Source organism: Entelurus aequoreus, linkage group LG06 (genome assembly GCF_033978785.1).
Source record: "Entelurus aequoreus isolate RoL-2023_Sb linkage group LG06, RoL_Eaeq_v1.1, whole genome shotgun sequence".
Lineage (NCBI taxonomy): Eukaryota > Metazoa > Chordata > Actinopteri > Syngnathiformes > Syngnathidae > Entelurus > Entelurus aequoreus.
The window spans coordinates 16,991,228-17,008,650 of NC_084736.1; the positions used below are offsets into that span (position 1 = coordinate 16,991,228).

At 39.4% G+C, this 17,423-nt stretch overlaps 1 protein-coding gene and 8 non-coding genes across 10 annotated transcripts in view; all 9 read right to left on the bottom strand.

Annotated features, from left to right (window-relative positions):
• The window catches only part of znf385c (zinc finger protein 385C), a 325,442-nt gene that overhangs the window by 46,821 nt on the left and 261,198 nt on the right, over window positions 1-17,423 (bottom strand). The gene's annotated exons all lie outside the window — the stretch shown is intronic.
• Window positions 144-215, bottom strand: trnat-cgu (transfer RNA threonine (anticodon CGU)). Its single transcript has one exon. It is a non-coding gene; the product is annotated as a tRNA-Thr (tRNA).
• On the bottom strand, window positions 518-589 carry trnat-cgu (transfer RNA threonine (anticodon CGU)). The gene has a single exon. It is a non-coding gene; the product is annotated as a tRNA-Thr (tRNA).
• Window positions 892-963, bottom strand: trnat-cgu (transfer RNA threonine (anticodon CGU)). Its single transcript has one exon. It is a non-coding gene; the product is annotated as a tRNA-Thr (tRNA).
• Window positions 1,266-1,337, bottom strand: trnat-cgu (transfer RNA threonine (anticodon CGU)). Its single transcript has one exon. It is a non-coding gene; the product is annotated as a tRNA-Thr (tRNA).
• Window positions 3,507-3,578, bottom strand: trnat-cgu (transfer RNA threonine (anticodon CGU)). Its single transcript has one exon. It is a non-coding gene; the product is annotated as a tRNA-Thr (tRNA).
• Window positions 11,280-11,352, bottom strand: trnat-cgu (transfer RNA threonine (anticodon CGU)). Its single transcript has one exon. It is a non-coding gene; the product is annotated as a tRNA-Thr (tRNA).
• trnat-cgu (transfer RNA threonine (anticodon CGU)) lies at window positions 11,797-11,868 on the bottom strand. Its single transcript has one exon. It is a non-coding gene; the product is annotated as a tRNA-Thr (tRNA).
• trnat-ugu (transfer RNA threonine (anticodon UGU)) lies at window positions 13,869-13,940 on the bottom strand. The gene has a single exon. It is a non-coding gene; the product is annotated as a tRNA-Thr (tRNA).

Consider the following 17,423-nt stretch of genomic DNA (forward strand, 5'->3'; position numbering starts at 1 on the left):
GCCTAAAAGTTGCTGTTCCATACAACACAGTAAAATATCATAAGTCTGATATATCGAAAGTAAACAACACAAGAGTAAAGATAGGTGATAGAGCACACCTGTTGTAATAATGTCACAAAGTAATGAAATCACTTCACAAAAGGAGGCACAGATGGGGGTTGAACCCACGATCTTCGGTTTACGAGACCGACGCCTTACCACTTGGCCACTGCACCTGAGCGCAGCTGATTCATGTTATTGTCAATACTGATAATAACTAATTGGAAATTGTATCCCAAAACTATTGCGACAACTCACATATTCTGAGGCACGGATGGAGGTTGAAACCAATTTCTTCATTTTGCAAGACCGAGGCCTTAACTTTTGGCCATCGTGCCTAAAAGTTGCTGTTCCATACAACACAGTAAAATATCATAAGTCTGATACATCGAAAGTAAACAACACAAGAGTAAAGATAGGTGATAGAGCACACCTGTGGTAATAATGTCACAAAGTAATGAAATCACTTCACAAAGGGAGGCACAGATGGGGGTTGAACCCACGATCTTCGGTTTACGAGACCGACGCCTTACCACTTGGCCACTGCACCTGAGCGCAGCTGACTCATGTTATTGTCAATACTGATGATAACTAATTGGAAATTGTATCCCAAAACTATTGCGACAACTCACATATTCTGAGACACGGATGGAGGTTGAAACCAATTTCTTCATTTTGCAAGACCGAGGCCTTAACTTTTGGCCATCGTGCCTAAAAGTTGCTGTTCCATACAACACAGTAAAATATCATAAGTCTGATATATCGAAAGTAAACAACACAAGAGTAAAGATAGGTGATAGAGCACACCTGTTGTAATAATGTCACAAAGTAATGAAGTCACTTCACAAAGGGAGGCACAGATGGGGGTTGAACCCACGATCTTCGGTTTACGAGACCGATGCCTTACCACTTGGCCACTGCACCTGAGCGCAGCTGATTCATGTTATTGTCAATACTGATAATAACTAATTGGAAATTGTATCCCAAAACTATTGCGACAACTCACATATTCTGAGGCACGGATGGAGGTTGAAACCAATTTCTTCATTTTGCAAGACCGAGGCCTTAACTTTTGGCCATCGTGCCTAAAAGTTGCTGTTCCATACAACACAGTAAAATATCATAAGTCTGATATATCGAAAGTAAACAACACAAGAGTAAAGATAGGTGATAGAGCACACCTGTTGTAATAATGTCACAAAGTAATGAAATCACTTCACAAAAGGAGGCACAGATGGGGGTTGAACCCACGATCTTCGGTTTACGAGACCGACGCCTTACCACTTGGCCACTGCACCTGAGTGCAGCTGAATCATGTTGTTGTCAATACTGATAATAACTAATTGGAAATTGTAGCCCAAAACTATTGCGACAACTCACATATTCTGAGGCATGGATGGAGGTTGAAACCAATCTCTTCATTTTACAAGACCGAGGCCTTAACTTGTGGCCATCGTGCCTAAAAGTTGCTGTTCCATACAACACAGTAAAATATCATAAGTCTGATATATCGAAAGTAAACAGCAAAAGAGTGAAGATAGGTGATAAAGTACACCTGCTGTATTAATGTCAAAGTAATGAAAAAGTTGCCTCAGATTTTTACCAGAGGAAGGTACAGATGGGAGTTGAAGTCATGATCTTCATTTTACGACACCAACTTCACTGTTTTCGCAATTTTCCTTTAACTTGGACAAGTAATACCTGTTTTACCATATGAAGGGACAGATGGGACTTGATCCCACTATCTATTGGTTTACGAGAACAATGCCTTACCGCTTGGCCACTGCGCTGTACAACGCCGTAAAATATCACAGGTCAAAGGAACGCAGTCCTCCATGAATATTGAAAGTGAAAGTACACAATGTCCTTCCATCCATCCATTTCCTTCCGCTTATCCGAGGTCGGGTCGCGGGGGCCCTAAACACCTCCAGAGAGAGGCATTCGGGTGGCATCCTGAGCAGATGCCCGAACGACCTCATTTGGCTCCTCTCGATGTGGAGGAGCAGCGACTTTAGTCTGAGTTCCTCCCGGATGACAGACTTTCTCACCCTATCTCTAAGGGAGAGCCCCGCCACCCGGCGGAGGAAACTCATTTCGGTCGCTTGTACCCGTGATCTTGTCCTTTCGGTCATAACCCAAAGCTCATGACCATAGGTGAGGCTGGGAACGTACATCGACCGGTAAATTGAGAGCTTTGCCTTCCGGCTCAACTCCTTCTTCACCACAACGGATCGATACAGCGTCCGCATTACTGAAGACGCCGCACCGATCCGCCTGTCGATCTCACGATCCACTCTTCCCTCACTCGTGAACAAGACTCCGAGGTACTTGAACTCTTCCACTTGGGGCAAGATCTCCTCCCCAACTAGAAGATGGCACTCCACCCTTTCCCGGGCGAGAACCATGGACTCGGACTTGGAGTCATGAGTCATAAAAAGTGCTTCGCCAATTTTGGTTTTGCATTTTCCTTTCATCTTAAACAAGCAATATCTGTCGTTGCCTAACATATTTAAAGTAAGCAGCAGGAGAGTAAAGATTTGTGATAGAGTACATTTATTTTAACAACATAGTGAACACATTCCTTTCCAATTGTTAACACAGGAAGGCACAGGTGGCTGTTGAACCCATGATCTTCGATTACAAGACTGACACCTTACCGCTTGGCCACCGCGCTTGAACTCACCATCTCCATTAGGCCTGTTTTTCTCATACCAAAATAGATTTACAATTTATTCCAATTTTTATTTCTACTTTTTAAATAAACTAATGTATACATATGACAGATATAATTCAAAACAAGTTTTGCTTTTATCTAATCAAAGATGAGTGTATTGCATACACTGCATCTTCCCTTTAGCAAAATTTTAATCTTCATAAAGTTGCTTCTTTTTAGAATAGGCTTTGTATAAAATAATTTCCAAAAAAGGAAAGAGATTAACTCTGTCATATAAACTGTGATGCTTTTACTCATATGTTGACCAATATGCATTTTCTGAATCATTTTAAAGTTATTCAATATCGAGCTTCCTATGGTAGGCAAAACTTCTGTCTTGAATTAAATAGTCTGCAACAAAACAAATCGAATTTATCAATAAAATCAATTTATTGACAGGCCTAGTCTCCATAAAATACTATCTAACGATCAATCAATACCGATTAAAAGAAGTTGTCACCACAGTAATTATATTTTTATCCCCATGTTTCGTTTTGCGTTTTCTTTTCTGTAATGTCTGTAGTTGCCTAAACGGGTAGCCATAGATATTGAAAATAAACAGAATATAATAAACGGTTGGGCATAGAATGCTTCTACCTTATTACACCATGATGTAATGGAAAATGCATTCCCATACTTTTAGTCCTTTGGTAGTTGCCTCAAAGGATTGGTTGAAGTTTGGTGCTGGAGGGTATCTATCATACTGACATTGTATTGAAGTCATTAAAGTGGTAGACAAATCCAACAGGTTATAAGGCACAGATGGGGATTGAACCCATGTTCTTCGGTTTACGAGACCGACGCCTTACCACTTGGCCACTGCGCCTACAAGCAATCACGCTGTACTATTATGTTAGATTACTGGACTTTCACAATATTATGCTAGACCCACTCGACGTCCATAGCATCCGGTCTCCCCTAGAGGGGGGGAATCACCCATATCTGCGGTCCTCTCCAAGGTTTCTCATTGTCATTCTCATTGACATCCCACTGGGTTGAGTTTTTCCTTGCCCTTATGTGGGATCTGAACCGAGGATGTCGTTGTGGCTTGTGCAGCTCTTTGAGACACTTGTGATTTAGGGCTATATAAATAAACATTGATTGATTGATTGATTGATTGATTGATTGATTGATGCCGTACAACGCCGTAAAATACCTCAAGTCAAAGAAATGCAGTTTGCAAAGACTAATGAAAGTAAAAGTACAAGATGTCATGAGTACCAAGAAGCGTACCCCAATTCTAGTTTTGCATTTCCCTTTCATCGGAAACAAGTCGTTGCCTAACATATTGAAAGTAAGCAGCAGGACACTAAAAATTGGTGATAGAGTATATCTTGAGTACTTCAATGCCGTAAAGTAATGAAATTATTCCTTTTAATTTTTAACCAAGGAAGGCACAGATGAGAGTTAAGCCAATGACCTTTGATTTACAAGATTTGACCACCATGCCTAAAAGTTGCAATTCCATACAACATGTTAAAATATCGTAAGCCTGCCATATTGAAAGTAAAAAGAAAAAGAGTGAAGATTGGTGATAAACATACTTGCCAACCCTCCCGATTTTTCCGAGAGACTCCCGAATTTCAGTGCCCCTCCCAAAAATCTCCCGGGGCAACCATTCTCCCGAATTGCATCCCTAACTCTTCCGGGCTACAATATACACCCCCGCTACCACCAAAACACGCCCACCTCAACCCCGCCCCCCCACACCTCAACACCCCCCTCTCCCGTCCCCAATCTCCTGAATTCGAAGGTCTCAAGGTTGGCAAGTATGGTGATAAAGCGTACCTGCTCTATTAATAAGTAGCTGTGCCATACCACGCCATAAAAAATCACAAGTCAAAGAAATGCAGTTTTGCAATAAATATTGAAAGTGAAAGTACACAATGTCATAAGTAGGGGTGTGGGAAAAAATCGATTCGAATTCGAATCGCGATTCTCACGTTGTGCGATTCAGAATCGATTCTCATTTTTTAAAAATCGATTTATTTTTAAATTTTTTTAATTACATTTTTTTTATTTTTGTTTTTTTTGTTTTTAATTAATCAATCCAACAAAACAATACACAGCAATACCATAACAATGCAATCCAATTCCAAAACCAAACCCGACCCAGCAACACTCAGAACAGCAATACACAGAGCAATTGAGAGGAGACACAAACACGACACAGAACAAACCAAAAGTAGTGAAACAAAAATGAATATTATCAACAACAGTATCAATATTAGTTACAATGTCAACATAGCAGTGATTAAAAATCACACATTATCATTAGACATTTATAAAAAAAAATTAAAAAAGAAAAATAGTCTCACAGTGACTACTTACACTTGCATCACATCTCATAAGCTTGACAACACACTGTGTCCAATATTTTCACAAAGATAAAATAAGTCATATTTTTGGTTAATTTAATAGTTAAAACAAATGTATATTATTGCAATCAGTTGATAAAACATTGCCCTTTACAATTATAAAAGCTTTTTACAAAAATCTACTACTCTGCTTGCATGTCAGCAGACTGGGGTAGATCCTTCTGAAATCCTATGTATTGAATGAATAGAGAATCCTTTTGAATCGGGAAAAAAAATCGTTTTTGAATCGAGAATCGTGTTGAATTGAAAAAAATAAATCGATTTTGAATCGAATCGTGACCCCAAGAATCGATATTGAATCGAATCGTGGGACACCCAAAGATTCACAGCCCTAGTCATAAGTAACAATAACTTCATTTTTTGTTGTGCATTTTCCTTTCATCTGAGTTGTAACATAGGTGCAATGCATGACCTTCAGATTACAAGACCAACGCATTACCGCTGGGCCACTGCGCCTACAAGAAGGTCTGCTGTATGACGCCAAAAAATAAGAAACGCAGGATGAAATTAATATTGAAAGGGAAAGTACACAATGTCAAGAGCATCCCCATTCTTGGTTATGCATGTTTCTTTCATCTGAAATAAGTAATGTCTGTTTTAACATAGGAAGGCACAGATGGGGGTTGAACCCAGGATTGCCTATTTACAAGACCAATGCCTTAACACTTGGCCACTGTGCCTGAAAACACAGCTTTTAAAGAAGTCATGTCCATGCTCTCTGAGCCGCGGTCTCAAGGTATGCTGAGGTCATGCGTGATGGCACCTTTGAGGCATTTCTTACTTGAAAATGTCCAACTTCAGAGTTCCCCATATATCCAAGGTTGTCTTTTCACCTTCTTCCATTTCTTCAAACAAGGAGGCCATTGTAGTTGTTGCTTGGAATAACAATTTACCAGCCTGGGGCTTTTTTTTGTTTGACTTTTGTAAGTCACCTCTGGGTGTTTGTGACTATCTTGGTCGCCAAGCAGGAGTCTGACATTGAAAACCTCAAGCAGCTGTCTGGCCAGCTCACACACATGTGTTTGTTTTAGGAAGCTGAGAATGTACTCCTTGTGTGTCCGCAGACATCCTGACCCCACCGCACTGAATGTGTCTTTTGTCTTCATCGTGGTCCAGCCTGGTACACGATGAGTTTTTCAGGGGTAGATGCAGAACAGAGCGACACCAGGAGGACAGGCGCATTGATCCCCCCCTCGCCTAAGCATAACATGTTCCCTATCAGAGTAAAGAAAACCAGGTGCTCCCAGTTGAATGGACCATGTGATTGATGCCCCAGCTGCACGGTCACAGTGCCGTTATGGAGACTAATCATCTCCTCCGGGGACTAAGGTGACACTGGTTTTGGCGCCGTTTCTGCAGTCTGTGCTGAGAAGAGTCCACATCTCGCTGGGAGTGAAGGATTCTCATTTGCATATCTAACATTTTATCTTCCCAAGCAACTTCCTAATGTAGCTGGACCCCGACTTAAACAAGTTGAAAAACTTATTCGGGTGTTACCATTTAGTGGTCAATTGTACGGAATATGTACTTCACTGTGCAACCTACTAATAAAAGTCTCAATCAATCAATCAATCAAAGCTTTATTACAGGAGTGAATAAAACAGCTCTGCTTTAAAGTTCAGTTTAGTGAAAATGTTGTTTCATTTTGTGGAAATGTAGTTTTCTTTACATACTTTCAATTGTAGTTTCTTCTTTTCATCCAGAAGCACAATTTTTTGCGGCTGCCTAAATGGTTTGCAAAGCATATTTGAAAGTAAACAGTAGGAGAAAGGAAGTGAAAAAAGTGTAGGAGAGTTAAGGTTTGAACTCGACTTAAGTTATTGAAGTGATGAAAGGCATTTCCCCATATTTTGGGTAGCTTTTTCCTTTCATTCAAAACAAATCTATTTCAGTAATTTCCATAACAAGTTAACTGACTGTGGAGGGAAAGTGCGATCAGCGCGCCTACAGGAGCAAAGGTCACCGCCTCTGTCAATGGTGTCGAGGGCGGAGCACCATCGGCTAGGGGTGGTGCATGTGCGGGACGGCGAGACACAGCTGGCAGGTGATTAGATTTCACGGGTGGTACGTGTTAATCTAATCATCTGTTGTCTTTAACAGTGAGCGGCCAGTGAGGAGGAAGTGTTGAGAGAGACTGGAGAGAAAAGCTTCTGGAAAGATTGTGCTTGAATATGCATGGACAATAAAACTCTGTTAAAACGGCACGCCTGGCTCCTGTGACGTGATATCCGTGGAACGGGTAGGGATCGACTTCCACACAGACGTATTGAAAGTGAAAGTTAACAACAGGAGAGTGCCTGTTACTATGTGATATACATTATTAATTAAAGTACACGAAAGGAAAGTGAAGTTTGGTGATCAAGAGCATGACATTTGTTAATGCAATGAGTAATAAAAAGCGTATCCTCAATTTCGGTTTTGCATTTTCCGTTCATCCGTAACAAGTAATGTTGCCTAAAAGGGTTGCCTTATTGAAATTGAAAGTAAACTGCAATCAATTAAGGTTTATTTGTAAAGCACCTTACATCACAATGGTGCCAAAGGTGCATTACAGTAGTGTTTCTTAACCATAGGGCCGCAGCCTATTGTCATACTTGCCAACCTTGAGACCTCCGATACCGGGAGGTGGGGGGGCGGGGCGGCGTGGTTGTGGCGGGGGCGTGGTTGGGGGCGTTGTTAAGAGGGGAATATATTTAAACTAGAATTCCCCAACTCAAGTATTTCATATATATATATATATATATATATATATATATATATATATATATATATATATATATATATATATATATATATATATATATATATATATATATATATATATATATATATATATATATAAATAAAATAAATACTTGAATTTCAGTGTTCTGGAGGCTATCCAGTAGATGGCAGTATTGTCCTGTTTAAGAGTGTCACAACATTGCTGTTTACGGCAGACGTACTGCTTTACGGTAGACTAAACGTGACTGCTGTTGTTGTGTGTTGTTACCGCGCTGGGAGGATGTTAATGAAACTGCTTAACGAATAAACCCACATAAGAAACCAAGAACTTGCCCTCGATCATTCTACAGTTATGACGTCATTGGGCAGGCAAGCTGTTTATATTGTGGGAAAGCGGACGTGAGAACAGGCTGTCCCCACTCAGGTCCGCATTGAGCTGGAGGGGGCGTGGCCTCCAGCTCCGGCTGAATACCGGGAGTTTGTCGGGAGAAAATTTCTGCCGGGAGGTTATCGGGAGAGGCGCTGAATACCGGGTGTCTCCCGGTAAAAACGGGAGGGTTGGCAAGTATGCCTATTTTTAGCTGTGGTCCGTTAGGGCAGTTGTAATACACTTTTACACCCCTTGTGGCAGTAATGACAATCTCAAACAAACAGAAGAAGGCTGGATCTAATGTCAAAGGCTACGTTCACACTGCAGGGTCGGATGTACAATTCGGATATTTTTGTTTAATATGCTATTTTTGTGTAGTCCTTTGTCAACTATTTATCCGATACATATCCACATACGAAAGAGGGCTGTCGGATATGAAAAATGTGGAATTGCACTGTTCACATTGGCATGAGAAAATCCGATACAAGTCGCATATGAGCAAAGAAAAAATCGGACTTGACCTGCAGTGGGAACGAGGCCATAGAAAAGTTTCTAAGGCGCAAAAATCATGACTTAAGTGGTGAAGCTGTATTTTCATTTGAACTTAATTTAGTTTAAAAACACTCATTATTAATTTATTTTAGCACAACATAATTGTATACACATTTATTTTTTGTCATTTATTTATGAGTCTGTTTTTATGCAGTATATTTGATTAGTACTTATAGTATTTATCTAATCACCCTGACCTAAGCCTAATGTTTATGTGTTAAATATATAATAATCTTTGTGATTAACACATGGTTTCATATCATTTGACAAGGTTGCCAACTGTAAGTAAGTTAGATAAAACTACTAAGTACGAATAAAATAAAGAGTAATATTACTAATTCAGTGTTAATATTTAGGTGGGCCCCAGGCCCCTCTTTAATGGAAAAGTTGGGCCCTGAGGTCAAAAAGCTTAAGAACCCTGGTGTACAGGACATATAAGTAAAATACAAGTAAGAACAGGGTACAATAAATAAAAAAACATGCATATTAAAACGGTTAAAAAATCAAATCTAAAAAAAAGCCAAAGCCAGTTTGAACAAGTATGTTTTTAGTTGCGATTTAAAAGTGGCAAAAGAATGATCCTCACATTTTTTATAGCTATAGTCCTTGGTGCTTGCAAAGACGTGCGCAAGGATGAACGGAGGTATAATGTCTGAAGGACAGCTAGTGGGGTTTAATTGCTAGGTTGATTTTTAAGATGAGAAAGGGATATTAATTCAAAGATCCCAAAAATATGCTGTCCAGGGGGGCCAAGTAGGGCAGTAGCTGGGACCTTTGGGATATATTTCCAGACAGACTGGACCTTATTAATGAAGAACTGTTGAAATGCATTGTATTTGGGCTCAGATACATCATTTAGAACAGCACTGATAGGGTTAACAGGTTTAATAGTGCTAAATAAAACCCTGGCATGATGGCGATTGCTGGTGATGAATAAACACATTTTTGCAGCCACCTAGAGGGGTTGCCATAAATAACAAAAGTCAAGAGTAAGAGAGACAAGATTTGGGCAACTTAATTAACATCATAGCTTAATTAAAATCAGATAACAGTATTTTGATTTGCTTTTTCCTTTCATTCAAAACTAATATCCCTGGTAGTTCCCTAAACGGGTTGCCTATTGAGAGTGAACAGCAGGAAAGTAAAGTTTGGTGCTGAGTGCATTACTTCATAAATGATATGGTATCAGAGTACTGACAAACTATTCGGGTGATACTAAAGGGCATGGCTGAGAATTGAACCCATGATCTCTGATTTACAAAAGCGACTTGGCCACCACCCTTTACTAATCCACACGGCATCACAAAAACACACAGCATAATCATTTGGGTGCTCATTGAGCTGAAATCACAGACACGTTTTGGCTACTAAATTAACATCATATTGTAATTTAAATCAGATAACAATATTTTGGTTTATATTTTTGGTAGTTGCCTGAACGGGTTGCTTGTTGAATGGGAAAATAAATGAATGTTGAGTGCAGTTTGGTGCTGAGCACATTACTTTATTAATGATATGGTGTCAGAGAAAAGACCACATAATTGCACGCTGTTTAAGGGCTTAAATAGGGGTTGAACCCTGATCTTTGGTTTACAAGACCAAAGCCTTACCACTTGGCCACCGCGCCTCAATGGAGTTTGAAGCATTACAAAAAACACAATATAATCTTTCAGGTGCTCACTAAACTGAAATCTCACCAGATATGCTGAATTTACGAGCCAATGTAAAGCATGTACTTTCTTCACATTTCATTTTGCTCCAGTTATTTACTTTAATTCAATAAACGTAATTTTTGCAGCCGCCGAAACGGTTTGCTACACATATTGAAATAAACTGTAGGAAAGTCAAGGTTTGGGCTACTTACAGTAATAAACATCACAGTGTTATTAAAATCAGACACCAGTATTTTAGTTAGCTTTTTCCTTTCATTGACAAAATAGTTTTGGGTAATTGGCTAAACGGGTTGCCTATTGAAAGTGAAAATAAACAGCAGGAAAGTAAAGTTTGGCGCTGAGCACATTACTTTATTAATGATATGGTATTAGTGTAATGACATAATCGTTGCGTGACACTAAAAACCACGAAAGAAGGTTGAACCCACAATATTCAGTTTACAAGACTGACGCCTTACCACTTATCCACCCTATGATACAACTCAGCACAACAAAAAACACACAATATAATCGTTCAGATGCTCACAGCGCCGAAATCACGCAAGGTATGGCGAGATCACAAGTACATTTATTTATTTGAGTTATTTACTTTTAATCCAATGAACGTAATTTTTGCAGGTGCCTAAACGGGTTGCCATACATATTGAAAGTAAACAGTAGGACAGTAAAGGTTTGGGCTACGTAATTTAAATCAGACACCAATTTTGGTAACTTCCTAGACGGGTTGCCCATTGAAAGTGAAAATAAACAGCAGGAAGTTTGGTGCTGAGCACATTACTTTATTAACGATATGGTATCATAGAATGACAAAAAATGTGCACGATACTAAAAGGTACAGATGGGAGTTGAACCCATGATTTTCGGCTTACGAGACCGACACCTTACCACTTGGCCACCGCAACCTATGTAGCAATATTATGTAACAAAGAACACACAACAGAATATTTCAGACGCTCACTGAGCTGAAATGACGTGAGATATGCCGAGATCACAAGCCAATGTAAAGCATGTATCTTTTCACATTTCATTTTGCTCCATTTTAGTTATTGACTTTTATCATATGAACGTAATTTTTGCAGGTGCCTTAACGGGTTGCCATACATATTGAAAGTAAACAGGAGGAGAGTAAAGATTCTGGCTACTTAATTTACATCATAGCGTACTTAAAATCAGACACCAGTATTTTGGCTTGCTTTTTCCTTTTGTTGAAAACAATTAATTTTGGTAACTGCCTAGACGGGTTGCCCATTGAAAGTGAAAATAAACAGCAAGAAGTCTGGTGCTGAGCACATTACTTTATTAACGATATGGTCTCATAGAATGACAAAAAATGTGCGCGATACTAGAAGGTACGGATGGGAGTTGAACCCATGATTTTCGGTTTACGAGACCGACGCCTTGCCACTTGGCCACCGCGCCCTATGGAGCAATGTTACGTAACAAAAAACACACAACCAATTTTTCAGACGCTCACTGAGCTGAAATGACGTGAGATATGCTGAGATCACAAGCCAATGTAAAGCATGTATCTTCTTCACATTTCATTTTGTTCTATTTTAGTTATTTACTTTTATACAATGAATGTAATTTTTGCAGGTGCCTAAATGTTTTGCCATACATATTGAAAGTAAACAGTAGGAGAGTAAAGATTCTGGCTACTTAATTTACACCATAGCGTAATTAAAATCAGACACCAGTATTTTGGTTTGCTTTTTCCTTTCGTTGAAAACAATTAATTTTGGTAGCTGCCTAGACGGGTTGCCCATTGAAAGTGAAAATAAACAGCAAGAAGTCTGGTGCTGAGTACATTACTTTATTAATGATATGGTATCATAGAATGACAAAAAATTTGCGCGATACTAAGAGGTACACATGGGAGTTGAACCCATGATTCTCGGTTTACGAGACAGACGCCTTACCACTTGGCCACCGCACCCTATTCAGCAATGTCATGTAACAAAAAACACACAATATAATATTTCAGACGCTCACTGAGCTGAAAAGACGTGAGATATGCTGAGATCACAAGCCAATGTAAAGCATGTATCTTCTTCACATTTAATTTTGCTCCATTTTAGTTATTGACTTTTATCCGATGAACGTAATTTTTGCAGGTGCCTAAACGGGTTGCCATACATATTGAAAGTAAACAGGAGGAGAGTAAAGATTCTGGCTACTTAATTTACACCATAGCGTAATTAAAATCAGACACCAGTATTTTGGTTTGCTTTTTCCTTTCGTTGAAAACAATTAATTTTGGTAGCTGCCTAGACGGGTTGCCCATTGAAAGTGAAAATAAACAGCAAGAAGTCTGGTGCTGAGTACATTACTTTATTAATGATATGGTATCATAGAATGACAAAAAATTTGCGCGATACTAAGAGGTACACATGGGAGTTGAACCCATGATTCTCGGTTTACGAGACAGACGCCTTACCACTTGGCCACCGCACCCTATTCAGCAATGTCATGTAACAAAAAACACACAATATAATATTTCAGACGCTCACTGAGCTGAAAAGACGTGAGATATGCTGAGATCACAAGCCAATGTAAAGCATGTATCTTCTTCACATTTCATTTTGCTCCATTTTAGTTATTGACTTTTATCCGATGAACGTAATTTTTGAAGGTGCCTAAACGGGTTGCCATACATATTGAAAGTAAACAAGAGGAGAGTAAAGATTCTGGCTACTTAATTTACACCATAGTGTAATTAAAATCAGACACTAGTATTTTGGTTTGCTTTTTCCTTTCGTTGAAAACAATTAATTTTGGTAACTGCCTAGACGGGTTGCCCATTGAAAGTGAAAATAAACAGCAGGAAGTTTGGTGCTGAGCACATTACTTTATTAATGATATGGTATCATAGAATGACAAAAAATGTGTGCTGTACTAAGAGGAACAGATGGGGTTTGAACCCATGATCTTCGGTTTACGAGACCGACGCCTTACCACTTGATCACCGCGCCCTATGTAGCAACATTATGTAACAAAAAACACACAACAGAATATTTCAGACGCTCACTGAGCTGAAATGACGTGAGATATGCCGAGATCACAAGCCAATGTAAAGCATGTATCTTCTTCACATTTCATTTTGCTCCATTTTAGTTGTTGACTTTTATCCAATAAACGTAATTTTTGCAGATCCCTAGACGGGTTGCCATACATATTGAAAGAAAAGAGTAGTAGAGTAAAGGTTCTGGCTACTTGATTAACATCATAGCGTAATTAAAATCAGACAACGACTATATTGGTTTGATTTTTCTTCTCATTGGAAACAATTATTTTTGGTAACTGCCTAGATGGGTTGCCTATTGAAAGTGAAAATAAACAGCAGGAAGTTTGGTGCTGAGCACATTACTTTATTAATGATATGGTATCAGAGTATGACAAAAAAATTTCCGCCATCAGAAAGGCACGGATGGGAGTTGAACCCATGTTTTTTGGTTTACAAGACCAACGCCTTACCACTTGGCCACCTCGCCACACGCAGCAGTAATGCATTACAAAAAACACACAACATAATTTTTCAGACACTCACTGAGCTGAAATCAGGCGAGATATGTCGAGATCACGAGCCAATGTAAAGTAATGTAATGTAAACGTAATTTTTTCAGGTGCCTAAACGGGTTGCCATACATAATGGAGAGTAAAGGTGTGGGCTCCTTAATAAACATCATAGTGTATTTAAACTCTTTCATTCAAACAAAATCTTTTTGTTAGCTGCCTTTTCAATTTTAAAGTAAACAGCAGGAAATCGCCCTCATACACTGAGCTGGAATCTCACCAGAATCATGAATCGTCATGAAAAGTGACTTTGAAGGAATTGATTTCTCAAAAATGTAGATTGGAATTTAAATTGTGTTTGAGAACTATTCAAAGCGACAACAGCAACAAAGAGACAACAAGGTTGGACTGGGAATGTTTGATGCTAAAAAAGGCTGGCAACAAAGCCTCGCATGACATAAGTCCACGTTTAAACACTCTGGGATGAGACATAGTTCCCACTGAGCCGTCAGACAAAACACTGCAGCCTCCAACATTATTAAACACAGCAGCAAGTAACAGAGTCTTTTTTTCTTGCTAGACACCAGCCGCCCTCTGTAACGCGGCGTAGGCGGCGCCAGGCGGAGCTACGCGCCGGGCGTAGTGGGCGGTGAAGACAATCGAGCTGAACACCTTTTTCCCCGTACACAAATGCATTTTATGCATCGTATGTCTTCGTCTCGTCTACGCCCCCACGCGCACACACACACACACACACACACACACACACACACACACACACACACACACACACACACACACACACACACACACACACACACACACACACACACACACACACACACACACACACACACACACACCATCACTTGTGGGGACCACAAGGTTGTGGAGGCATAAAAAAAATTGGATAAAATGGGCACTGCCCAGTTAGCTCATACACGTCTTTAAATCTCTGGATTGATGAAGTAATGTGCTGACCATTCTTACTAGGGACCCTGGGGAAAAAGAGTTAATATGGTTCGTGGGGACCAAGTTTTAATAATTTTGCATAATTCACACAAATTTGTACGTGACTACTGAGGACCATTTAAAAAAAAAAAAAAAGTTCAAATTAAATATGACATGATCCTCAGAATACAGCACTACAGCTGTCCTCTTATAGCAGACCTGGGCAAATTAAGGCCCGGCGGCCACATGCGGCCCGTTAAGCTTTTCAATGTGGCCCGCCGGACATTCTCAAATAATTTTTTTAGATCTTTAAGCTGGAAAGTGTAGCTGCCATTATGATGTGCAGTAATGTTTTCTAATGACCGTAAGTCTTGAACTATACTAAGTCTTTCAATAGTTGGAATCTGCACTTTTGCATGATATACTAGTTACTATGGTAATCTAATTAGTTACTATGGTAATCTAAGTCACAGCAGCTCAGACGAGGCACCAAGCAGTGTGGGTGGGGAGCGTTTCCACTGAGTGTTTCCAGAGCCTGAAATGTGGGTGTCAGGGACAGATGCGGAAGGAGATTTTTACAACAAAGTTCTACATCTTAGTGATACCGTATTTTTCGGACTATAAGTCGCTCCGGAGTATAAGTCGCACCGGCTGAAAATGCATAATAAAGAAGGAAAAAAACATATATAAGTCGCACTGGAGTATAAGTCGCATTTTTTGGGGAAATTCATTTGATTAAACCCAACACCAAGAATAGACATTTGAAAGGCAATTTAAAATAAATAAAGAATAGTGAACAACAGGCTGAATAAGTGTACGTTATATGACGCATAAATAACCAACTGAGAACGTGCCTGGTATGTTAACGTAACATATTATGGTAAGAGTCATTCAAATAACTAACATATAGAACATGCTATACGTTTACCAAACAATCTGTCACTCCTAATCGCTAAATCCCATGAAATCTTATACGTCTAGTCTCTTACGTGAATGAGCTAAATAATATTATTTGATATTTTACGGTAATGTGTTAATAATTTGACACATAAGTCGCTCCTGAGTATAAGTCGCACCCCCGGCCAAACTATGAAAAAAACTGTGACTTATAGTCCGAAAAATAGTAGGTGTTTTTTTGTTTTTTTTACCCTTGGCGATCATATTTTGCTGTGTTTGTATATGTGGATGGAGAGGGGGTGTGACGTTCAAATGTTGTCAATATTCAGTGTTTTATCGTTCAAAGTTAATATTGTAAATCTCACATTCTTTATTTTCATGTACATTCTGGATGTCTCATTCAGTAAAAAAAAAAGTGAAATTCCATTCCATTTTTAAGGCGGTCTGTCATAACGGTTTTAGCATTCAATCAGACATTATTGTGAGGTTTTGTATTAGTGTTCCTGAAAATAATACCGGCCCCCAGACACATTTTTTCTTTAAATTTGGCCCCCGAGTCTAAATAATTGCCCAGGACTGTCTTATAGGAAGTTTCACCACTTACAGTAAATGTTAAAACAAATCCTGCATCTTCTGTGACATTACTGAAAACTGCTATTTAGCAGTAATGAAGTGTCTGCAACTCCAACTACCATATACAGAAGGATGGACAATTCTGAATGTGAATCATACGTTTTATAATCATGCTGTATGAAAATGTCATCCTTAGGAACACTAAACCAGATTTTGTTTTTGGAAAAATATATTAGTTTTAACTAAGGATGGATACCATACAGAATCACTTTACTATTAATGCCAGGATAACAAATGTTTCACTTTTCACTTAGGCATCTTCAGAATAGATCTGACTAAAATTTAAAAAGGTTTCCCTTTAGGGGACCTGTTTTTTTGTCCCCATACCGTCAGAGGTCCCCTAAAGGTGACTGTGTAAACAGAGCGATGTCCCCATTAAGTAAGCATTGCCAGAACACACACACAAACACACACAAACACACACACACACACACACACACACTATGTGTGTAGTCGGAGTGGCTTCGCCTCGCTCGTCCTAGTCTTTCCGTGGCGGTGGAGTGGTTTATGTTTCATTTACCCCGAGCTGGAGACGGATGCTCAGTGTCTGCAGGACCGACCCTGGACTGTGTGCTAACTGTACACCTGAAGTATTCATAAGAGGAGCACTCGGAGGGAAAGGTTTGTCACCTGTGAAGCCAGGGATTGGACAACAACCATGTACGAACCCGAAATAACTCAAAGGAGGTCAGATTGCATCATCACCCGGAATTTTCCGAGCCCCAAATAAATACATTTTCCAAACTTCATCATATACAGGGGAGTCAACATTTTCCAAACTGACACAGAGACGAGGTGGGGACATAAATATCCCAATATAAAATTGAGTTTTAAAAAGGTACCGTATTTTTCGAACTATAAGTCGCACCGGAGTATAAGTCGGAACGGCCGAAAATGCATAATAAAGAAGGAAAAAAAACATATATAAGTTGCACCGAACTATAAGTCGCATTTTTGGGGGACATTTATTTTATAAAACC